This window comes from Plutella xylostella, chromosome 16 (assembly GCF_932276165.1).
Source record: "Plutella xylostella chromosome 16, ilPluXylo3.1, whole genome shotgun sequence".
Lineage (NCBI taxonomy): Eukaryota > Metazoa > Arthropoda > Insecta > Lepidoptera > Plutellidae > Plutella > Plutella xylostella.
The window spans coordinates 7,961,078-7,987,556 of record NC_063996.1 but is presented as its reverse complement, the minus strand read 5'-3'; the positions used below and the strand labels follow the sequence as shown (position 1 = coordinate 7,987,556).

The 26,479-nt window shown below is 35.6% G+C and overlaps 1 protein-coding gene across 2 annotated transcripts in view; it reads right to left on the bottom strand.

The window, feature by feature from the left end:
- LOC105386457 (putative metabolite transport protein HI_1104) overlaps positions 1-25,876 on the bottom strand; it is a 70,026-nt gene extending 44,150 nt beyond the window's left edge. The window contains exon 1 of one of the 2 annotated variants that reach the window (XM_048626425.1): positions 25,856-25,876. The gene's annotated coding sequence lies outside the window, so the exon portion shown is untranslated. Of the gene's footprint in view, positions 1-18,742; positions 19,055-25,855 lie in introns of those variants that run through there. The other variant, XM_011557018.3, reaches the window with a different exon arrangement.
- Positions 25,877-26,479: the final 603 nt, after the last annotated feature.

Here is a 26,479-nt window from a genome sequence, read left to right as displayed (position 1 = left end):
AATTATCGGTCGAAAGAATAGCTGAACTAGCTTGTGTTGAGATGGACAAGTATATAATTTTAAGCGTGTACAGGCCCCCCTCTTCTGACTATAAAGTATTTGAGAAAGTGATGGAGGATAGTCTTACCATCTTATCTAAGAGCTCAAAACAGGTGGTCGTGGTGGGAGATTTTAATATTGATTTATTAGTTGAGACTTCTATGAAATGTTGTATAATTAATTTGTTCAAGTCATATAATTTAAGTAATGTCTTCCTGGAACCTACCAGAATTACTCCCACCTCAGCCACTTGTATTGACAATATTTACTGTAATTGTGATTTTACTAATCATTCTGTAATCAATTGTTTACCATCCGACCACAGTGGGCAAATTATTACGTTTCCTTGTACTTTTGAACGTAAGTCAGCCACTTTCAAGTTCAGACCAGTAACATCATACAGAATTGATAAGTTTAAATCTCGATTGTACAGTAAACTTGGCTACTGTAGAAGCTCTGAAAGAAATCCCAATGATGCCTTTAAGGAAATATTTCAAGGTTTGTCTCAAGAATTTGAAAACGTGTTCACTAAGAAAGAAGTAGATGTTAATTGTAAACTAAGTCTTAATGACTGGGCAACATCGGGAATTTATAAGAGCAGACGTAAATTATATGATCTCTATGAACAGCGTACATTTACTCATGACGATAACTTTAGAGATTATGTAAAGAAATATACAAAGATATTCAAAGCCGTTTGCCACCAAGCTAAATCAGATTATATAAATAGAAAGATTAAAAACTCTAATAACAAGATTAAAACCGTATGGAATATCATTAATACTGAAACCGGGAAGAATAAACCACGTGATTTAAATTTTGAACTTAAAATTAATGATAAAATTGTTTCATCTAGTGAAGAAGTGGCTTCCGTCTTTGAAGATTTTTTCCGTAGTATACCGATAGCTACAACTGAGAACCTTGATTCATCTTGCGCTGAAGCTGAACGTTTGCTAAGAGGGAATGCACCGCCTTGCGATCTCGACTTTCAATTTCATGGTATAAATACACAGACCATAATTACCACTTATAAAGAATTAAATTTAAAAATGACAGAAGATTTATGGGGCATGTCCGTTAAAGTTATTGGTCATGTTATTGATATCCTAGCACCCCACTTGGCTAATCTTTTTAACAGATGCATTGAGGTCGGTGTATTCCCCGATTTGATGAAACTTAGTAAACTAATACCGCTTTTTAAATCTGGTGAGAAAAATGATCCCAATAATTTTAGGCCTGTATCAGTTTTGCCAGTACTGAGTAAAATATTTGAAAAAATTATGCTGCATCAAATGCTTTCGCACTTTAGTATTCACGGCCTTCTCCATAACCAACAGTTCGGTTTCACCAAAGGTCGATCTACAACTGACGCTGGTGTCACGTTGGTCAAACACATATTTAGTGCTTGGGAGGAGCGTCTTGATGCTGTGGGTGTATTTTGCGATCTATCTAAAGCATTTGATTGTGTGGATCATGCCACTCTACTTATGAAACTTAAATATTATGGGCTAACTGGCAAAGCTCTTACATTATTGGAATCATACTTGAGCAACAGAACTCAACTAGTTGACATAAATGGAGTGCGTTCGGCTGGCTGTCCTGTCAGTATGGGTGTTCCCCAAGGCTCGATTTTAGGACCATTCTTGTTTCTTGTATATGTTAACGATTTACCGTTTTTGGTAGATAAATTATGTGAGATAGTACTGTTTGCTGATGATACTTCACTTATATTTAAGTTGAAGCGACAAGAAGTCAATTTTGACAATGCAAACAGTACTCTTTCCATAGTTGCTAATTGGTTCACTGTAAATAATTTAGCTCTTAACTCCAAGAAAACAAAATGTATTAAATTCACTTTGCCTAATGTAAGACAAGTAGAGACATATTTGACATTGAATAACGATAAGCTAGAGTTAGTAAATGAAACGGTATTCCTGGGTATTACAATTGACTCAAAGTTGCAATGGGGACCCCATATTGAGAGGATAAGCGGTAGATTGAGTTCTGCAGCTTATGCGGTTAGAACCATTAGACAGTTAACAGATGTAGATACAGCCAGGCTTGTGTATTTTAGTTATTTTCATAGTGTTATGTCTTACGGAATTCTATTGTGGGGACGAGCGGCTGACATTAATCAAATCTTTGTTCTGCAAAAACGAGCAATTCGAGCCATATATGTATTAGGGTCTAGAATTTCATTAAGAGATACGTTTAAGGAAATAGGTATACTAACTGTTCCATGCCAATATATCTATGAAAATATTATGTATGTTCGTAAAAACTTAAATTCATTTAGTAAAGTAGGAGCCACTCACGGTATTGAGACCAGAAACAAAAATAAGTTGCTTTTCCCCACACTCAGACTTTCGAAAACAAACACATCATTCATGGGGAACTGTATACGTTTTTATAATAAATTATCAAATGACGCAATAAACCTTACTGAGCAAAAATTTAAGAATTATGTTAAAGCTACATTATGTAGTAAAGCTTACTATAGTATAAATGATTATTTAAACGACAAAAACGCGTGGTCTTGTCCACCTCAGCTAAGGCTATTGAAAAAAATGAAATGGATATAGGTACTTAAGTAAAATTGTAGGTACTAGATATAAGTAAAAATTGTAATAGATTATAAGGAAAAAGTTGAAAAGATGCTCGAGGAGTTTCTTTCGCCATTTCTTTCCTTCTCAATGACGGGGCCTTTGTGAAATGGTGGTAGATGACTATCGACAAATAATTGTAAAATTTTACGTCGATTAAACCATTTGAATTTGAATTTGAATTTGAATTTGAAATTTGTGGATATTTATAATGTTTTAATTCGTGTTTCATTCAAAGTTACATCATTATCTTCAAGACAGCGCACTTGTAGTTTTTTTAATTACTTAAAGTAATAATTTGGGTTTATGTAAACTTTGTAATCCAGGTTCCCTCCATTGCCAACCAAAACATCCGAACGGGAAAACAAAAGAAGTTAGGCAGGAAACTGGATATTTTTGCCTCTAATCCCATTAGCAGAAGAACAACAAAATATAACGTTACCTACAACGTAATTTGTACCTTTCCCTGAAAATTAAGGATGGCCAACAGCCGAACCATCACTCGTGTTCGTTTACATAGGGATGGGGTGGGAAGGTTTTTCACCCCATTATAAATGCAAAATTTATTACTCTTTCACGTAAACTGATGAACAGATTTCAAAAATGTTAGGATGCAGGAAGCAACAATTCCCAAGGGAAAATTCATATAAGTATAGGAACAAGGATTACATTAGATACATGCCCTAGTAATAATTAAACTCAGTTTGTCACCGTACATACAACATTTAAGTACCTCGTTGAATTTATTTATTTATTTAATACTTTGTTGCACAAGAATTTAAAACGTCATTGAATTTTCAAACAGCCTGTATAACGAATACCTACCAGCCTATTTATACCTATACTATAATAATTATGCTACACATCAAAATAAGGTTTTCAGACCCTCAACTGTCAGTTACCTACCAGGTACCAGGGAACAATAGGTGGAAAGACAATTTAATTTAACTACAAAATCATTTATTTACCCTAACCTTTACCATAGATAACTAATGCCCATAATAAACCTTATTAAGATTAGCATAGGGTCGGTAATGAAGAATTTAACAGTGGTCATACCTATGCTGTACTAAGCTCTATTTAGGTATCAATGTCAGTCTGTCTAAAATGAAATTTAGGTCGCTGATTATTATGTTTTTTGGTCTTTAAATAGATTTTTGATGCGACATAGCCGATGTTTTCATGTTTATTGTTATTTATAAATAGCTAAGCATGTACGAAATTGGTGTAGAGAATAACCCCCTTATTCATAAAAAAGTTAGTGGACGCTTTAGCTATTGAACTGTTTTGTCACTTGTCACTCTCTGTCAAAGAACAAATTGTTCTCTGTCAGAGAGTGACAGAACAGTTCGATAGCTAAAGCGTCCTGGCCCTGTAGCACGGGGCGCTATTAAGACGTGACAAGAGTTCTCCGTCGCGCTCGCTCTTGAGGCTGCGCGATGTGAGTGAGCGCGATGCAAAACTCTTGTGACGTCTTAAATGCGCCCCGTACTAGCCCTTCAGTAACTGTTTTTATGAAATAAGGGGGTAAATATTTGTTTATATTGTACCTAAGTAGTTTAAATGAAAAAGCAGTTGCAAAACATTTGTCTTGACTTAGCACGGTATTTTATTCCATACGGTGCCGGTGTTAAAAAAGAATATGTACTTATAAGTACATATATGAATATATTCTTAAAATAACCACTAAGCTGCATTTTATTCAAGCATGAATATACTTAATATTTTCCTAATAACTCTCCGATGTAAACAGAATTTTCCTTCGTAACTAAATAAACACAAGTCCGAAACCACATCTTACCGTTCTGGGAATAAAGTTCAATTTCAATCGCTGATGCAAATAGGTCCTTTGCGTCAATGGTGGGCGGACAAGGGCTTGGCACCTGGGAGGTGGATATTGGGTCTTATAGCTTTCTACTGAAGGCTGAATTTAGTTTGGAGGGAGGTAGTGGTGGCAATATATATGAATCAATGATAGAACTCTGGGTTTAACCAATTCATCCCGTGGGGATTTTCCGATGCAGCCTGCGTGTGTAGTAGGGCATGCAATACCGGAACAATTTTCAATACCGGTATTGAGTTCCGGTATTACAACTCAATACCGGGATCCCGGTATTAATACCGGTATTAGACTTCCTTGTAATAAATGGCATATACTGTGTTTAAAGGTCGTATACATCAAAATAAAACAAGAAAATGCAATCATATTCTGTATTTTGTTGTAGATTTTTACGATAATTAAGTTTTAGAGTTTAAATTTTAGAATAAATTATTTTTTTACATCCGGTGCCGGTTTACGCATGGTCAACAGTAGATTTTTAGCAGCCGAAAACTGCATTAAACGGTTGGGAACAAGTGCGCTTTCACAGTATATAGGAACACAAGGCTAACTAAATCTTAATCGCTTTATTTATAGCCTAAAAAGTCCGATTTCGGTATTACTTCAATACCGGTATTAACTTTCAATACCGGTATTGAAAAAAGCGAGAATTTTGTCCGGGATCCCGGTATTACGGATACCGGTATTACGGTATTGCATGCCCTAGTGTGTAGCGGTGGTTGACATTTACAATTTACATAGCGAAGCTAGCACATTTATTACCTACAGCACTGCATAAGGAATTATGGGTAATAGTAATCTATATACAAAAATCGAATACTTTCAGTTGATATCAATTGTTTCATATACATATAACGGACAGTCAGTTTTCAAGATTCATGAAACTTACCATCGGCTTGTATCTACTATATTTTTATTTATTTATTTGATACTTTATTGCACAAATATGAAATATAACTATACATGTATAAGTAAGTATAATTTGTACCATAACGTCCACAACACACAGCCAAAGATGTGTTTACCGAAATTCTTGCGGGAAATCCCAGGAAATTCTCGCATTAGCTAGGAAAAAGCTACTTGTTTGTGTTTATGAAACGGGCCCCTGACTCACAATTTTCCAGGCTGTCACTTCTCATCCCTTCTCTAGGGGACTGAATAGAATACATGGCAGTATGTAAGTGTATGGATGTTTATTGTTTACTTTACTTATTTATATAAGTAACTATAAATGTATATCTCGTGTTAATTTTTAGAACTATAATGTGTACCAGTGCAGCGGTGCCTACACTACATGAAAAGAGCCTCTATTAAAACCATAATTCCATAAAAGACCACTACAGCACATCGTTCATGAAAAACGTTACCGAATTAAAATAACCTAGCGTGAAAGTTTTAACCGCAAACTTTTTGCCGTAAAGTCAAGTGCAAGTTCATCACTTTTAGGAAGTAAAAGTGAAAGTCAAGGCCGCAGCCTTGATTTTGAAACAAGCAATGATTGTTTATGGTTCTGAAAAAAAAAAACTAGAAACTTTTTGCTCATTTATTCTTAATTATGAACGGTTACTGGCCAGCGCGATCCGTGTCACAGCAAAATGTTTAAAAATAGATCGTTGTAGGAAGGTGGGTATGATAATAATATTCCTTTGGCCTGATTTATAAAGTGTCAGGTAAACTACCTGTCCGATAATGTTTAAAGGTTGTCTGGAAGAAATCGCTTTTAGCGATAAGACCGCCATTTGTACATATGTGTTAGATTAAGTTTTGTATTGTTGTCCATATTTTTGTGTGCAAATAAAGAATATCTTATCTTATCTTATCTTTCCCATTTCACATATGAAATCATAAATATCAAGCAAAAGAGATTGACCGATTCGACAGAAGATACAAAAATATAAGATCGTTTTTTTCCTAATGAGGAGTTCTAATTTTACAATGTTTACATTAAAGAAATAAAAATCATTTTAATTTTCAGATTTTTTAACTGTCTATGTCCGAGACAAATCTAGAAATAGAATACTAAAATTGATTCTTGAACTTGTATTACCTACCTACGTATCTATAATTCAAAAGCAAGATTGAAAGACAAATCGAAGAAATAACAACCCTTTATCTAGTCTACATACTGCCTAAGGCCTAATCAATCACACTTAGGTGAGCTGCGTACCTTAAAGGTGTTTTCTAGTTAAACTAGGTCAGCTCACACCCATATATTTTAATATTTCTAAGGGTCTGTTTCACAATGTCTGGATAGTAAATACCTTAAGGATAAAGTGATGGACCATACGTGTTTTCTATACAAACGGAGATACTAGCAACGATCAAACATGCTTTATGATGTGTGTACGTTTTATCTTAGCAAAATCCCAAACATTCCAATCAATAATTGTTCAGTAGCTGAAACAGTGTTCTATCAATCACACAGAATGGAATAGGCCAAGGTTCGATGCTCAGTGACCTCAAAAGTCGCGCCTGTGTGTCAATAATACATTCTGAACATAGAATTATATCATTGTGTTATGCTTTGTGCCGTTCCGAAACGCCTGGTATGCCTTGTTTAATTACTTACAACCTGATTATTACAGGATAGCTGAAACGGATTTAAATTTTGAAGTAAGTATTTTAAAATATTGTGATAAATGTAGGTACTCGAGGTTCGATGAAGCTTGCAAGCCTCGTGTAAACTGTCAATTTGATCTACAGGTTGTTGCAAAAATGGTATACTAAGCCGAAACCTACATGTGCAGCATGGTATATCTAAGCCCGAAACTGAAATCAGAATTTCAAAATTAGCGAAAAAATAAGTCATTCTCCATAGTAAAAAGTCACATGACCAACATAGTTTCTAGGGTTTTTTTTTCATATACAATGTTGCACGTGTAGGTTTCGGCTTAATATACCCTTTTTGCAACACTCTGTATAAATTCAGGCCCTCTATCGCAAACTTGTTTTGGCAACGATTTCCAGATTCAAGTTGTATTGAATTTGATAGTAATTACTACGTAAATGTAAATGTTACTTCTTTTTGACTTCGCGATAGGCCTCCTTGAGTAGTAAACGTAGTTAGTGCAAATGATTGAAGAATGCACACATGTGCTAATTGACAGTCATGGATCCATATACCTAACTACTTATGAATAATTAGGTATCTGACAAGTAGTTGTTTGTTATAAAAGGTTTGCTTTTTCGTCAGAAGAACGTCAGTTACGATACGACCATTGATTTGATACCTACTTCTTTCGACTTTTAGTTTTGAATGTCGGGGGGTTTTAAGGTTCGTTACTTGGTTAGGTTATTCGCTACAAAATACAAATACCGCGCTAAAATCTAGCCAATACCTAGGTAATTCATGGAGTCTGAGTTTCTTATGACCTCCCCTGATCTACCGCAACGGCCACGCTACACAATGTTAACCCGAGCGTACTACAAATGAATAATGAAAAACGGTCGAGTAATTTTTTCGGTTCAATGGGTAGGCAGTACCAGGCACCTATACATAGGCTCAGAGGAGACTGAAGTTTAATTAAAGTTAAGGGACGGTAGAGTCCTTCACGGTGAAACACTTAAACTCTTTAAGGCGAAGCTATATGTCTCTACATATTAAGGAAGAACATTTTAATTATAGACAATACAAATTATGACATTAAAGTACCATGTTATAGGTATTATCTTGCAAACAATGATGGTGTAATAGAAACGTGCTGTCGCAATCTCTAGCATCTGTAATTGTTCAATTTATTGCATAGCTCTTTATATAGGTATCTATAAGTATGATGTACTTATTGTAGATTGAAGGAACATACTATAACTACTATAGCAATTTAAATTTAAATCAATATCAATAAATCAACTATGCCACATCAATAAATTTATCATTGACGGCTGGATATAAAAACAATAGGTACCCTTCGGTAATAATAATAAGCTATTAGTTGTAAAAAAATCTATTAATTTTGTTTTGTAAAGTCCACTTATAAAGTCATGAAAACGGAAATGAATCCTAATCCTTACTAATTATTGAATTATTGAAAATATTTTGTAGATTTCCAACCTTTATTTATTTAATGACAAATCTGTTCCAACGAGATTTTCCTTCGATAAGTCATTTTTACATGTAACTTTACGAGCAGGATAAAAAAAACTTTGGAAAATCGTCTCTTCGCATTCGTAATCGCACTCTTTATTTTTATTACTATAACTATAAAGATGTATTGTATTGTAAGTAGATACCCCTCAAGCACCATTATTATTCGGAGAGGGGTCACGTTTATTAGACCTAGAATGTCCTTATGTATGCAAGTTCGGGTAGGTAAATAGGATTTACCTAGGTATAAATTTACGATACATAGATTCACGTAACAATGACCAGGGTAACATGAGGTGAAGCAACGCGCTCGTGCTGCATCGGTCAATGCCACGTTATATAACAGTCCGTGACCTTCTCTAATCAAATCGTTTGGGTAACAACAGTTGTCCCGCGTACTACGAATTTATGTCCGATTGAGCCTTGCATCTTGCATAACTTCTTAACTTAACTAGCCTTCGTTCGTTTAATTTAATGTTTTACATAATGTTTAACGTCTCATTGATAGCCAGAAGTGATTTAGTAGTCTATTTTCTGCATTTTAGTTATAAATTCGTCTTTTTAGCGTGTTGGTGACAAACACTGGGACATTAGTGTGGTGAAAGTATTAGGACCTCAACAGTGCAGGGGAACAGAAGTCACCTATCGTTCAGGAGTTCAGACAGATCTTGACTCTTGAAAAACGGTAATATTTTGTAATTTTAAATTAAATGTTTGAAAAAATAGGGGTTCGTTTAGTGTCTGTATTTTGTGAGTGGAACGTTTTCATTGCCCGTGAGTTTATAAAAAATTATGCAATATTTACAAAAATATATTTAACCCGACATTCAGAGGAAAACGTTGAATATAATCAGATGAAGCGTGATGCAATTAAAACAGAAAATTATACGACTTAAATGAATGTGGTAAATGATACAACATGAAGATACCAGGGTAACATGTCACGGTGGAGTCATACGCGTCCCGCGTTGCCGAGGTCAAACACCGGCCTTGACCTCATTCCGGGAAATTCATACATAACCTCCGTGAATCTCATGGATCCCTAGTAAAATGTGTCGTGAATATCACTTTTACACGAAGCTTTTACATGGAACTTTGCTCTACGAGGGTGGGCTATTTACGCCTGGTATTTCAGAAAAAAATACATTTATTAAGTAAGTATATTTTTTTCCTTTGGTAAATGGTAAGTATCTACCTACGGATGTAAGTACTTGGGATTCATAGGAGCATAGACAGGGAGGAATTCCAAGTAGAAAAATGTAACTTAACTATGAAGACCCTTTTTTTTTTAAGATTTTATTATCACTCCACAGACTTTATGTCCGTGCCTTTTTGAGAGATCAATATATTGTGAGAGTTTGGTTGATTTTTATCTTCATCTTTTAACTACTCACTACTCAATGTGGAAGCTTATTATATATCTATTTTATCTTATATATATATTATTAATAAAAAAAAATCTTTTGCACTCCTGGAGGAAGGCCCTTAAAAACTTTAAAAAGCTATGAGTGAGTACCTATTACCGTAGACTAATATGCTATTACGTAGACAACAGATTTACCATAACCATAAGTACTTTGAGCACAAGAACTTATTTATACAGATTACATAAGAAATACCCAGATTAAGTACTTACTCACCTAGTTTTATTTCAGAGTTCTTTTTCCGTATCCAATCTTTGACGCTACAGTTTTATTGGAAGTTTGACTTCACTTGGCCATGAACTTCTAGAAACCTGCTTCAGATGGCTAGTAAAGGGATTTCAGTCACCCTACAAAGAGCTCAACTGCCGTCAAAACGCCCAGTTAATCTAGCAGCTAACATAAGGCAACATAGGTCATATTGCAATATCGGTAAAACTTCGATCTTAGAACAGGTTATAAGGGCTAGGATGGTTAAGTTAAGGCAGTGTAATGTACGGTCAACAAAAGAAATTGATGTGGCATTACGTTCTATTCTATCTATCACCATCATTATTATCAGCAACAGGAGTGAGGTTCCACCATAATTCTTTGGTCTTAGTTTTCCCTGTACATATATTATACTACCATCTAAAATCAAGATTGTCAGTGCCGCGGGCTTAGGGCGTCCCAAAGTTCAGTTAGTCGTGCTCTCCACACGAGAATTCGACCGTCTGCCGTACCGTTTTGGTTCTTAGTCAGACGAAGACGTCACTGCAGGGATCGGGCAGTACCTACCTAATAGGTCAGACTAAACTTAGATAGATGAGGTTTGACAGGTTCACACTGGAACTGCAGCTGACGTAAAAGGGAAAGGACGCGTCTTCGGGTGCTTACATAGAGACTGGGTTCCCTATATCTACCCGTACCGGTAACCTACTGTTTAGCGAGAGCTTTCCCGGTTTTAAATCTCTCAGTGAGCGCTTTCGCACACCTAATCAAGTTACCGGTACGGGTAGATATAAGGAACCCGATTCTTTATGTAAGTAAGTATGTATTAAATATTGAAAATTATATTATACTTATAAAAAAAGGTCATGTGAGTTAATTTTGCTGTCTGTACCGACATAGGTGTTGGATGACGTTGAACCGAGACGCACCTGGATGGGTTTATCCAGGAATGCACTTCTTGTAGTCATTAGCACTGTATAATAGAGTTAATTGGATTTTTATACTTTTTTCTCAGAATATGTACATATATTGTGATTTTAGTTTCCTATTCTGTAATTATAAAGAAATGCAGTAAGTAACTAAACGTAAATGTTTAGATTTTTTTAATACATTTGCGAGCAATGAAAAATTTCCAGTGACATGAAAAAAATAAGCTTAAGATGAATAGTGTTAGCTCAACTATAGTAAATAAGAGGGGGCTAATAGACAACGGTGGACGAGAAGTTAAAAGGCGATGCAAAACTCGCGGCCAACAGCTATAATATCGTGATCAAGTGACCTGTGCCTCGAGTGCGAGTTTTTTCGCCGTTTGAGAAGCGGTGAGTAAACGTTTGTATGGCGCTGGAGAGACGCTACCTAGCTCTAATAGCTCCGCGCCATACAATTTTGCGTTAGATTTCACTTCTCAATAGGTATTGAAAAACTCACACTCGAACCACTGTAGCATTGTGTTGACTGTTCGTTAACAAATAATTTAAAACAATATCACTCAATCAAGCCGACTCGTGCCGCTAATAAACTAAAACCTTTTTTATAGTTATTAGTTATTTTCTGTAGATTCGCGTGAGAAATATGGAGTCATTTTTAATTATTTTTAATTGGTCAGTAAGACCGCGACGTGGCTGATTTAATGGCGAGATGAGCACTTCGTGGCATTTAAAAAAATGCAGGTTTATACAGGCTGTTGCAAAAAGGGGATACTAAGCCGAAACCAACATGTGCAGCATGTTTTTGTTATATCTAAGCCTGAATCTGAAATCAGAATTTCAAAATTCGCGAAAAACATCATTCATTTTCCACAAAACTATATTATATTAACCTAATATCTTTGAAAAACATATAGGTGTCCCTGAAAGTTTGGATCAAAACGACGGTAGTACAGACAGACTATCAAATATAGGTAGGTACTTTATGGGCCGGTAATGCCTGGAAGAAGTTTAAAATCATGGTAATAATTTGAAAAGCCACGTATACTTTATCTTCTAACAACAGGCCAAAGACAAGCTATAGTCTCAAAAATATATTTATAAGTATACTAAGTTCGCCATCGGTCAAAGCTAGGATTAATAATAGACAAGTTAACTGCAACATTAATACAAGGTAACTTAGTATTAATAAGGTATGTAGTAATTAACAACATACTTAATGGTTTCCTGTTATAGTGACAAAATTTACTAAGTGTAAAGTCGCACGGTATTGCGTATTTTTTATGACTTTATCGTACTTACATAGACATAAGTAGTTTATTCAGCGGTGAAGGCAAGGTAAAATTAAGTTCTAGGTCTCTAAAATTTTAGTGGTTGTTGTTATTTATTCATGTACCTTAATTCTATTCAGAGAAGGGGTGAAGTTCCTGAACGTAGCTCTTTCGAGTGGAACCTTTGTACATATCCCCTTAAATTCAGCTTAGCCAGACTAGCTCCCGAGTAAATTGGAGAATCCTGAGTATTGCAATAGCTGAGCTAGCGCGTCTTGCTTACCTCTTCTGATAACTCATGTAAGGTATTTCCAATAAATTCAATATGCATAAGACCATTTATTATAATTCTGAGGTCAACATCTGGAGCAATTCATGCGAGAATAACCACCCTTTCCGACGCACTCGGGTAAAACCGAAGGACTTTTTGCTGTAGGTAAGGAAAAGGTATGTATGCACATAAACATATCGGCTGCGTTTTACATCTCAACCGTAGTAATGTGATACTCTGGATAGTATTATAATTTATAATTATCTTTTGCTGTGAGACAGATGGTTAATATGCCCCATCTGGGGCAGGCTCTTAGCAGCTACTTGTTATCCAGATATTCCCACGGGTAACCGTTTAAATCCGACAGAGAACTGAAGTCACCGACATAGCTCACTGAGTTAGTGAGCTTAGTTGGCAGTTGGCTGGTCACATCTGTCGAAGAACCGATAACCGGTGGGGTAAACGTGTGCTGCAATGGAGACCGCGTCTAGGCAAACGTAGTGTGGGACGCCGTCGGGCTATATGGTGTGACGACTTGCGAAGGTGGCTGATGCTGGATATGATTGGATGTAAAAAGCTATAGATCGCATCCAGTGGCGTGCTTTGGGAGAAGCCTACATCCAGCAGTGCACTGCTATAGGCTTATGATGATGATGATGAACCGTCCAATGACGCACCAAGCCCGCACGTAAAAGCTAAAGTGATATATATTTCTGCTTTAACTGGTAGTTTATTAAAGACCTCGCCTCGGCAGGACCCTAATTTCAAGGTCGTTCAGCCGGTCGGTTCACTTTCGCCAACTCTGTTACGGATATTGACCGCCGGTCGCACTTGGCACACTGCCACTGGTTCCTTTGTCCATTGTGCTTAAAACCAGGAGGTAATTTATCCTTTTGTCCACTTCATCAAATTACAGGGGTTACAAGCTTGACGAGTCTGTGTGTGGTGGAAACATTGGGTGGAGTGGATTTTGTTGGTTTGAAGGGAGCTGGTGGAATGGGCTGGAAAGATGGTGATAGAATAGAATAGAATAGCATACTTATTGCTTTATTGAACACCACATAAATCAGAAATACAAAAAACTAGAGCTAATGTACAATAGGCTGCCTTATCGCTAAGAGCGATCTCATGATGTTGAGCGATCATGGTGATGGTATGTAGTTATGTTTGATTACCATACCACTATCCATAGATTAGCAATCAACAGTTCTTATAGTGCCACAATCTTATCTGTTCCGGTGACGGATCGCTGTGATCGAATCCAGTGATGCCATCGATTAAATTTTGCCGTGGTTTAAACGACAATGCATTTCTGCTATTGTTATAATTAGGTACATTCATAAGTATAGATAAATCAAAATATAGGGTCAATAGTAAATGAAAGAGGATATAATATATCAAACGACATTCGTTGTATAAAAAATTTGTCCACGGCAAACAGAAACAAAATTAGTTCTGATATAAGACATTTAAATCTAGATTTTACAATGATATAGGTAATATCTGTGGGTCGTGGGAATAACGAGATAGATACACTTAAAAAAACTATTAAGTACTTAATTATTATTTATTTATTTAGGTACTTTATTTTCTAAAGTAACAAGAAACAAGAGCATAAAATTAAAAGAAATTCAGACAATGTACAGAGGCTAATTGCTAAAAATCCATTTCTTCCAGCCAACCCTTGATACTCGTAGGGGAAGAAGAAGATGTCATTAATCATCATTATTTCGTATAAAATCGCTGCAGGTGCGAGAAATTCTTCTTGGTATACTGCCTAAGGTATAGGTACGCAGCTTCACTCACACCTGTAATCAAAGAAAAATAAAGATTATATACTTTACGGGTCTCTCGGGAAAATATTAATAAAATTACATGTCAGTATATGGGTAAAATTATTCGTCATATTTGGCAACACTAACCTGTAGCCGCTGCAACTCGTTCTTCCAATTTTTCAAACTGAATTAAAGGCGCCTGAATACTTCCTGCATAAAAGCCAATATATCTAGTATTACTTTTCTTGCATCACTTTTCAGCGCTTTTGGCATTATTTCACCCAGAAAATCACAAAACAAATTAAATAACATAGCGTCAGCCTCTTCGCAGAAATTGACAACTCAAATAACGCACAGAGTATGAAATGAAGTTTGACAATGACGTCTCGTTAGTACACATTTTGACCACCGGAACAGATAAGATTGTGGCACTATATGCATTACTGATCTGTCAAATATACGTCATATTGATGCAGCTCTGCTTGATGATTGTCAATTGCTATAAAACGATTGCTAAGACGATGATCAGTTGCGAAAAACGATAGTAATTTTTAAAAGAGTGTTAGCATTAGCAGCGTATAATAATTAATGTATTACTTAATTAAGTGTCTTGCGTGTAAACTGTAATGTCCATATGCGTCATATATCATTAATTGTAAATACCGAACTGGATGGAATCCATCTCATATTAATTAAGTCAATTAAGAGTACCTACCTAGGCACAAGCATTTAAAATCTGTATAAAGTACTAGCTGTTCCCGCGAGCTTCGCTTCGCCTTAAAAAGTTAGCCTATGTTCTTTCTCAGGGTCTAGACTATATGTATACCAAATTTCATTCAAATCCGTTCAGTAGTTTTGGTGTGAAACAGTAACAGACAGACAGACAAACAGACACAGTTAATTTCGCATTAATAAGATTAGTTAAATTTCCTCCGTATATCAAGCTCCTAGTCCTTCAAAAATCTAGCTCTAATGACATCGTGTCAACACCAATTAGGGTTTTTCTTAAATACTAAGAAACTAATGGATACCTGAACGAAATCAATACTACACATTATTTATTAATAATAGTTATTTGGAACTCTACAGTGTGAGTGACCTAATTGCCTATAAGCTGTGTTTAAATGTAAACTGACTACCTATATATTTGGGCCTTGGTGCTGTATTTGAATTAGTTACATTCTCAGCTGAGGTATGTGTTTTATGACAAGTCACGGTCAGGAATTGAACCTGGTTACCCCACTGGAGCTACTCTACAGTTACCCCACTATGTAGCGGAAATAAGTTTCTGTGACTCTAACCTATAAGTAGAATAATATAATAAACGTCTAAGGGCCTAGGTTTCATAATGTCTGGATAATGGCTACCTGTAGAATAAAAGACATGTTGTCACTGTCTAAAACATCACTACAGAGATTGACAGCATGTATTTTATCCCACTGGTAGCCATTATCCAAACTTTGTGAAACAGTCCCTAGAACCTAAGACTAAGAACCTAATTTCGGTTTAGTTGTATACAATCTCAAAATCTTTTCGAATACCGTGTACGATGTGGCATTTGTTCAAATATTTAGCTGTTACGGTGGTTATGTCATCAATAGACCATCCTCCATGGGTAGGGCTCACGTGATAAAGTGAAAGTGAACCTACCTACTCACACTACTAACGTAAGTAGGTAGTATAGGAAGTCAAGTCACATGATATGACAGTTGTGTTGTAACGAAAACATCATAAATGCGAAATACCTACCTAACCTAACTACAATGTAAAATATACAATGATGCCCAAACAAAAATATATAAGTAGATAGAGAAATATATAAGTATATTAATTTAAAATAAGCTTGTAATTTACTTAAATATATGTTTTTTGTGCAAATAAATAAACATTTACTATTAAATATTATACATACTTATGTATATATTAATCGATTTCTTTCGATAAATTAGATCGCAAATAATTCTTACCTCTTGATTCTGATTCTCTGATTCTTTATATCGTAGTGTTGAGAGGATAAAAGTAAGTAGCATGGTTTTTAACTTCTAACTGTGGGTAAAATCCATGCTACCACAGTCTTAAATTAAATTTATGATTTAGACAGTGGCAGGTTGATGATTGATCACAGTGGTTTTACTTTTATGAGTGAAACAATAACTGAAAGAACCATCTAGGTAAGTACGTAAGTACCTACATACTTGGTTACTAACCTATGTGATACATAAATGATATATTATGTTAGTAAGTAGTTTTATCTAGGTAAAGATTTCAAAATTTCACTTCTCTTTCTTGTAGTCTTGGATGACGTGATGCGCAGAGTGAGTAGTAAAGAAGAGAGGGGACTACAATGGTTGCAGGATAAGACCCTCGAAGACATAGACTTCGCCGACGATCTCTGCTTACTCGCGACATCTCGTGACGATCTTCAGTCCAAGACCGATGACCTCGCAAACGTTGCTGCTGAGGAAGGCCTGCGCATCAACTGTAGCAAGACCAAAGATATGCGCCTAAATACCTCCGATTCAGCCCCCATATTTGTGAACGGCGACGTTGTCGAACAAGTGCAGCGTTTTACCTACCTGGGGAGCGTCGTGGGTCCACTGGGCGGAGCGGAGGCGGATGTAGAAGCACGCATCAACAAAGCCCGAGCTGCATATGCGCAACTGAAGCCTGTTTGGACGTCTCGCATCATCACTCGGCGTACCAAGATCAGAGTTTTTAACTCCAATGTCAAGTCGGTCCTCCTGTACGGGTGCGAGACATGGCTCGTTAAGAATGAAGTAACCAGTAGACTTCAGGTGTTCGTGAACAAATGTCTGAGGCGCATACTGGGGATCTACTGGCCACGAACCATATCTAACGCAAGACTGTGGGAGATGACTGACCAGACACCCATTGACAAGGAGATCCTACTCAGGAAATGGCGCTGGATTGGGCATGTGCTGCGGAGACCAGACAATCACCTGTCCAAACAAGGGTTGAAATGGCAAGCGAAGGGGAAGAGAAGGCCGGGCCGCCCCCGTACCACCTGGAGGCGGTCAGTTGAAAAGGAGGCTGCATCAACTGGTCTCGGCTGGGACGACCTGGAAGCGGCCGCGCAGGATCGGGAGAAGTGGAAATCCTTTCTTCGAGCCCTATGTCCCTGATGAGGGATAAGAGGATTTCATCATCATCATCATCAAAGATTTCAAAAAGACAATTGAAAAACTACTTGCATCTATGTTAATTATAATAACCTAAACCTACAATTTTCAGTAGCAAGGCAGAATATTTAAAAAAAACAGTGTTTAAACATTGTTTGAAAACAACAACAGCTAAGGTAAAGGGTCGGCTGAACTAACTAAAGGATTTACCTATAATTATCTATGGTCATTAGATTATGTCAACGTCAGTTCAGAAATTCGCGTGACTAAAGTTTACGTCTCGTGCGACAAGTTCGTAGTAAAAAGCCAGATTATTTTTTAATTACTGTCAGGAGGATGTGCGCTGTACCTTAGGGTATATAGGACTACCTGACTAGCTACCTTTTCAATAAATAATTGTCATGGGGTACTTACTTGTTAGCTCACTACTAACTAATTGCAATTGCAAAAAACTTGTTAGTTTCATATATTTATTTTAGTCTCATATAGGTAATACCTTCCCCATTTTTTTGTCATGTCTTACTGAAATGTCTTCCCATCCTTCAAAATAAATATATTTTTTTATAAAAGTAAATACCTAGTTTGTTCTAGATGCTCCGTATATGATAATATTATGTAAATAGTTCTTAACTCGAAACGTTAATATAATATTTATAATAACCATAATATATATTTAATATATTTTCATGTAGGTAACGAACAGCACAAAATCAGCAAATTAATACATGTAACAAAATAAACTATATAATAATAATAATAACACGCACTCACGCCTTGTACTAATGTACTCCCTTGCGGGGTAGGCAGAGGTGCATTGCTGCACCCACTTTTCGCCAGAGTGTTATGTTAGTCCCAATGTAATAGGGGGCGGGCCTATTGCCATTATACGGGCACATCCAAGACCCGAGAACAAATATCTGTGTTTAAACAAATATCTGCCCCAGCCGGGAATCGAACCCGGGACCATCGGCTCAGTAGTCAGGTCACTAACCACTACGCCATTCGGTCGTACAAAATAAACTATGTAAAAGAATTTCAATTTGCTTACACTATTTGCTTGAAATGCTCTGAAATTTTCATGATTGAATTCAAGGATGCGTGCTTGATTATTTAATTAAGGTAAGCAACTAATTGTATAAAGACAGAAAATTAAAATACTTACCAAATCCAATAAAAATAGTGCACTGAACAAAAATCGATCAATCAATCACACAATAGAACCAGTTAATTTCCGAACACAATTCAAAGCTGTCAAAATTCACGCGGGAAAAACTTCCAAAATGGCGCCCGTTGACTTCGATTGAAAATCCGTGCGGCCAGTTAGGTTTTTAATTTTATTTTTTTAAATTCACGCGTTCTTTACCCTGACTAATGCAGCCACCAATCAGGTTAAAACTGCGTGTAGTTGACGCGTGCGCGTGGCTGCGGCACCGCAGCGACTATGATGCCCTGAGCCCGGAGTCTTGCACGAAGACTTCAGAAAGCCTCGCCGTAGGTCCTTGGTAATGACTTTTTATCGTGTCTTGTAGGCTGTATGCGGTTTTTTTTCTTAGTCATGAACCTGCTCTTCTAGTAGAAGGGGATGCAGCTTACCTAGTTTTAAAACTGTAATATTTTTCTCTCTTTTTTGTACCAGCGGGTAAGTCCTGTCTGCGTTTATTTTAGTTTAGTTTGTCGGTCAGTTGTTCCGATATTTATCCTGTTAGTATTTAATACTTATATGTATGTTTCTCCCTTATGGGTGAGCAGGTAGCTGGAACTAGGGCTCTTATTCGGATGTTACTGTTATGAAAAGTAAAAGTAAAAAGACATTTAAAAGTCTGAAACAGGAAATTTCATGAAGAATTACTTAAGTAATTCAGTTTGACCACTTCTTACCATGTGGTAATTTTCCGGGTGCATGCCATTTACATCGTGTAGAAGTATCTTAACTTAACCCACTATGCAGCTCAGAGAGTCAGTCTTACAGGGGGGTCACTCTCGACGAATGAACGGACAAAAAAATTCACGCAATCGGCACGCGAATTCAGCGAGATGGAGTCGTGGATCGCGCACGCTCCGAAACTTCGGAAAAAAACTGCAGCGCTAACCACGCACGACTCTACATTGCGTGACAATTCTCGTTCGTTCGTTCGTCGATTTAGAGAGTGACCCCCCAGGGGCAACGTCAACAAAATAACCCTCTATTAAAACAAAAACAAAAGATTGCATATACAGGGTGTCCCAAAAGTCAACGTCATCCCTTAAAGGGCTGATAGGTCAGCTCATGAGAGGCCAGAATATCACAATATGACCTTAGTAAAAACTCGATAATTTTCGAGATATTCACACTTTTATAAATTTGCTGAAAATCGACACCTTGGATCAGTTTTTTGCGTGCCGCCGGTACAAAAATCCATATTGTTAGAATTTGTTTGGTGTTGCACCACCCTGTATAGCCCTGCTATTGATCGCAGTCAAAAAAAATATCGAGTAATGCTGTATGTTTAAAAAAAACACGGTTTTCAAAGTCATAAAAGGTAATCGTATTTTTTTATAAACAACTTTGACTCTACATACTGTAAAAAAAATATACCACGCAAACCTGGCACTTTATTTGAAAAGATTGCTCATTTAATGCAGTTTCCAAAATGGAATGAAACGTTGCTATTGTTTCAATTAACAAAAAAGTTATTGCTATTTTAGTACAAAACGACCTCGATGTAAAATTGTTTGAAGGAAATTTATCTGACTGAATTTATTAAGGGTAAGTCATGTTGGAATGAGTAAAAGTAAAATAGGTGGTGGGGTCAGCCGTGGCAACAAAGATGACGCAAAAATAGCTAAGAAAAAACTTACCAAACTCTTATAAAACATATTTTGCGTTTTTTACACCTTATTTAAAAAAAACAAACATTTATTGACTTTTATTTTTATTTCTCAAAATTATAACACCACATTATTATATTAAGTACATAATCAGCAAAAAATTATACTCATTAATGGTCATAATCATAATTTTGAGAGTTTGGTTTTGTTTAACAATAACTTTAAAATAAATAACAAGTAATTAGAGGTAATGTTAATGACAAACTGATCTGTCCCTTTTTTGGATACTGTGGGTGTACAATGTACATGTGTAAGCGTTTTACTTGTACAATATTACACATTAGCACTACTCAGGAATGTACGTTACATTTAAGGGGAATGTGGAGTTGCTATAGTCCACTTTCTTCGAGAAAGATACTCAAAATGCGCTTTTTTTATTAACTGTGACAACGTTCTCTTTTCTCACTCCCGGCCACATCACTTATTTTACTTTTACTCATTCCAACATGACTTACCCCTAATAAATTCAGTCAGATAAATTTCCTTCAAACAATTTTACGTCTAGGTCGTTTTGTACTAAAATAGCAATAACTTTTTTGTTAATTGAAACAATAGCAACGTTTCATACCATTTTGGAAACTGCATTAAATGAGCAATCTTTTCGAATAAGGTGCCAGGTTTGCGTGGTATATTTTTTTTACAGTATGTAGAGTCAAAGTTGTTTATAAAAAAATACGATTACCTTTTATGACTTTGAAAACCGTGTTTTTTTTAAACATACAGCATTACTCGATATTTTTTTTGACTGCGATCAATAGCAGGGCTATACAAGGTGGTGCAACACCTAACAAATTCTAACAATATGGATTTTTGTACTGGCGGCACGCAAAAAACTGATCCAATGTGTCGATTTTCAGCAAATTTATAAAAGTGTCAATATCTCGAAAATTGTCGAGTTTTTACTAAGGTCATATTGTGATATTCTGGCCTCTCATGAGCTGACCTATCAGCCCTTTAAGGGATGACGTTGACTTTTGGGACACCCTGTATAAAATGTATTTTCTGACCTAGGTCAACAAATATAGCCTTGCGATTTTGAGGAAACGAAATAGGAAGTGAATTTGTTAATATACTTATCAATAACTTATAAAAGATCGATATTTTAAGATATGGACATACATAACTCGGACATACTTGGGCCATTATTTTATTTTGGGTACAATTTGACATAATTTTACAGATATTTTTTTCAAAAATAAACTTCTTATTAATTAACCTTTCAATATTTATTTATGTTAATTAACATTTATATTATTCATTAAATACATTTGCAGCGATGTTTTCTTGCTATTTCTTAAAGTTATTGACGTTTAATCGAGGAACGATGAGAAAAAAATACTACTGCGTTACTTTCATACAAAATTATGTTTTATTGTTAGGAACATATATTTTGGTTCGTAAACATATACCAGATAAAAAGTAAGAAAAAAAACATTAATCTAACAGTTTAAATAACAAAATATTCTCAGTTTTGTTATTCATTCTATAATAAAGTTTCCCACTGCGTTACCAATCAATAAGTTTTAATGCAATACTTTTCGAAAAAAGGACAAAATAATCATAATTTTTTGCTCAAAGTTTTAGAAATAGCTCTAAATAAGGTGAATTTTTAATTATTATATTTAGTTTAACATTCTTTCTAATATAGAGTAGCTAAAATGTTTGTGAATACTCTCAGGAAACGAGGGACAAATAGATAACGCTGTGGTTAATTGGTAACACAGTGGTATCTCAATCACAATCTTTATACTTTCTTCAATTAAAACTAATCATAATGTGAAAAAAACTATCAAACTAAAATTAACAGAACTCTTTGTTTAATATCAAACATTAAAATCGCTGAAAATATAACAACTTAATACTAAGAAATATTTCTCATTTTTTTTGCCTATAAAGCCGTTGTTTTTCAGCCGCTGTTTACGCCATTGAGTCTGAAATGTTATACTGTAACAATTTAATATGCTCAAATGTTATATTTGTACCATAAATTGAGTAACAGATACCTGAAAACTATAAGAAAAACCCCTGAGTTACTATAGCTACAACTGCGTTACTGAAAAAGTAACGAAGTGTAGCGGTAACGCAGTTGTAAAACAATAACCTATTTGAAGTTAGTACTTAAATGAATACACATACATGGGATATCAAAATGCCCTAATAATTGTTACTAATTATTACATATATTGCATGAAATAAAATAATAAATATCTATAAAACTCACCGTATGTCGCCGGTAACTCAGTGGCGTCACAATAAATACACGCGCTTCTCTCCAGGACTCTCATCCGAAAGACTTGGTCATTTTATCCGTCCCGCTCTCCTTCCTGCACTCCAATACAAATACACAGCCATTCAAATGATCTTAGGTGTAAGAAAGTGAAAAAAAGTTTATTTATGATTGAATTTCCTAGGGTAACCTAGTGTAGGTGTATTTTTGCTTAGGCTTGGGGACTCGGCCAGGAATATTAATTGTCCCATAATATGTTCATATAAAATCATGATTATTACCGTGAAGTAAAGTTTAAATAATGACATATTCGTTATAATATTCAAAAAAATTGTTTCCATTATAATTTTTTACACACGTTGTGCTTGTTTCATATGACTCGCTCCGAGGGACAGACAATTTTTGTATGAAAAACAATTGCGTTACCAAAAACAACAACAGAGTTACCGTAATTTGTAAATAAATAAAGTATTTTACATAAATTCATTATATTTTCTGTGACCGGTGTCTTATTTAATTGCTACAGACGGTAGCTATATTCCTGAATTTCATTATTTAATTTTTAAAAAATGTTTCTTTGTAGGGGACCGATAATGGTCCCTAAAATAAAATAATGGCCCACTTAATTAAAAATAAGTAAAACTCAAGTTCAGAAAGCAAAATAGACTAAAAGCGCTCTAAAAATTTTAGGTCAAGAAAACTAGAGAATATTTTATTGATTCTAACTTTTAGGTAATAGCGTATTTGCAGTCTTACTTATCTTCTTATAGTCCTGCTACTCCCCTGTGGAGCTTAGGGCTACACATTCTTCGCCACATTTCCCTATCTTGAGCGGCCTCCTTCACTTGGGCTCACGATAGACCTGCCCTCTTCATTTCCGCCTCCACGGACCTTCTCCAGCTCTGTACGGGTCTACCTGGTCTCCTTCTTCCGCCAGGCTGCCACTCGAAAGCAACTTGAGCATGGTTACAGTCGTGTCTTCTCATTGTATGGCCGATCCATCTCCAGTGCTTCATTACGATTTCTTTCTTCAATGTGATTTGGTTGCAGTCTTACTTGTATCTTGTTAATTTTTTAGGACTTTTTTAAAAGTGCCTATATTGTTTAGGTGTACTTACCAGTACCTAGGCTAGATTCGATAAGTAAGTAAGTATAGATTAGTCACATTCACGGATATATGTTTTTCAACAGGAAATGCGATTTGTAATAAATTGGCTCCAGGAGGCAGTTTTTGTGGCAAAAATACATTTCACAAGTTGAAGAAAAACTACTCACAAAACAAGTAGCGGTGGTAGCTCAGTCGGATAAGCGCCTGCTTCTCACGCCTAAGATGCGGGTTCGAATCCGAGCTGTCATGTACCAAAGAGTTTTTTGTAATTAAAGCGAGAGTTAAATGCCTACATGTCGAGATAACTTAATAAATATGTCTTACTAATTTGGGTTAACATTCAGATCATTAGATGATAGGCAGGTAGGTATGTCGAATTAAATAAGTATTTAGTTAACCGTGTGTTTTTCCTAAAGAAGATATTTCAATAAGTTAATGACATTACAGTTTTAAGTGGAATTCGTCGGGGGTTCCCCTATAAAACCACTTTGTGAAACTTTCCGTTGCCAACCTTTCAACATCAATTTCGAACCATGTACATTTTACTTTTACTGTACAATTTACAACAGTCAATCAAGTGGACTAAGTGGCAATTTCTCCATAGTCGGTTATCTAACCAACAGGGATTGATTTATAAATTCATGACAGATGAGTCAAAAATAAACCACTAGTCCCTGGTTATGCTCTAACCGACAATGGAGAAATTGGCACTTAATGCTTAATTAAAGCCTAATCTGCCAGTGAACCTGGTGAAGGTTCAGACAATATTTAGACTTCAGAGAGAGACAGTACCTAAGAAGGGGTAAGTAGTAAGTACCCAGTTCGTTTACTCGGCCAGATGACCGAAACCGATCTAACAAAAAATAGAGCTGACAGCCCTGTAAGAATAAAATACATAGGCAGAAATTCGCCATCATCATTTATTAGACATATGGTAAATGATGTCACATTTTCTACTTCCATGGTCACAAACGAATAGATTAGAACAGGACATTCGTTCTTAAAGATTTTGATCGCCATTTACACAGTTAATAATTCGTTATCAGTTTTGTGCATTATACATAGATATTATTAGGTATCTAGTAAATACAGACGGACAAAACTCAACAGGAAAACTAACAAAATTGGCCCAATATAAAGGTAAAAAGTGTGATTGTTTTCAGTCCTGTTGACTTTAGTATGGAAACCCCTGCTGAGTTTTCTCCGCTTTCTCTGGTTGTTTTGGCCATATCTTGGTGATACCTTAATCGATTTGGTATTCAATTATCTTGTTTGTAAGCTTATTAGTTGACCATGTTTTTAAGCTGAAGTGCACAAAAAAATGTCATGTGAAAATCTTTTTTAAATTAATTTATTTGTTTTTGCCTTTTGAATATTTTTTCAAAATGTTTAACTATTTTGAGGTATTATGTCTTATTTAAGTCGAATAATGCACATTTGATTATTTTAATTACTTTATTAAGGTGTTACTTATGCAAAACAACCAAAAAAAATATTGAAATGTGCCTAGTTTTATTTATTTTCGGTTTTAAGCATAAAATTTTGGCAAAACATAAAAAAAAACCTTAAATATTAAATATCTTAGAAATGGTTAAGCTTAGGATAATGCATTATTGGGTTCAATCGACTGGAAATGTCTTCTTCTATCACCTCCTGAAAGGATCCGGTCTACTTACCAATAACCCTGTATAATACCTTCCCCATTTTTTTATCATGTCTTACTGAAATGTCCTTCAAAATAAATATCATTTTTTATAAAAGTAAATAGTTTGTTCTAGATGCTCCGTATATGATAATATTATGTAAATAGTTCTTAACTCGAAACGTTAATATAATATTTATAATAACCATAATATATATTTAATATATTTTCATGTAGGTAACGAACAGCACAAAATCAGCAAATTAATACATGTAACAAAATAAACTATGTAAAAGAATTTCAATTTGCTTACACTATTTGCTTGAAATGCTCTGAAATTTACATAATTGAATTCAAGGATGCGTGCTTGATTATTTAATTAAGGTATTAAGCAACTAATTGTATAAAGACAGAAAATTAAAATACTTACCAAATCCAATAAAAATAGTGCACTGAACAAAAAACGATGTATCAATTACACAATATAACCAGTTAATTTCCGAACACAATTCAAAGCTGTCAAAATACACGCGGGAAAAACTTCCAAAATGGCGCCCGTTGACTTCGATTGAAAATCCGTGCGGCCAGTTAGGTTTTTAATTTTATTTTTTTAAATTCACGCGTTCTTTACCCTGACTAATGCAGCCACCAATCAGGTTAAAACTGCGTGTAGTTGACGCGTGCGCGTGGCTGCGGCACCGCAGCGACTATGATGCCCTGAGCCCGGAGTCTTGCACGAAGACTTCAGAAAGCCTCGCCGTAGGTCCTTGGTAATGACTTTTTTATCGTGTCTTGTAGGCTGTATGCGGTTTTTTTTTCTTAGTCATGAACCTGCTCTTCTAGTAGAAGACAGGGGATGCAGCGTACCTAGTTTAAAACTGTAATATTTTTCTCTCTTTTTTGTACCAGCGGGTAAGTCCTGCCTGCGTTTATTTTAGTTTAGTTTGTCGGTAAGTTGTTCCGATATTTATCCTGTTATGTACTTATATGTATTTCTCCCTAATGGGTAAGTAAAGTAGGTAAGCAGGAACTAGGGCTCTTATTTGGCTGTTAC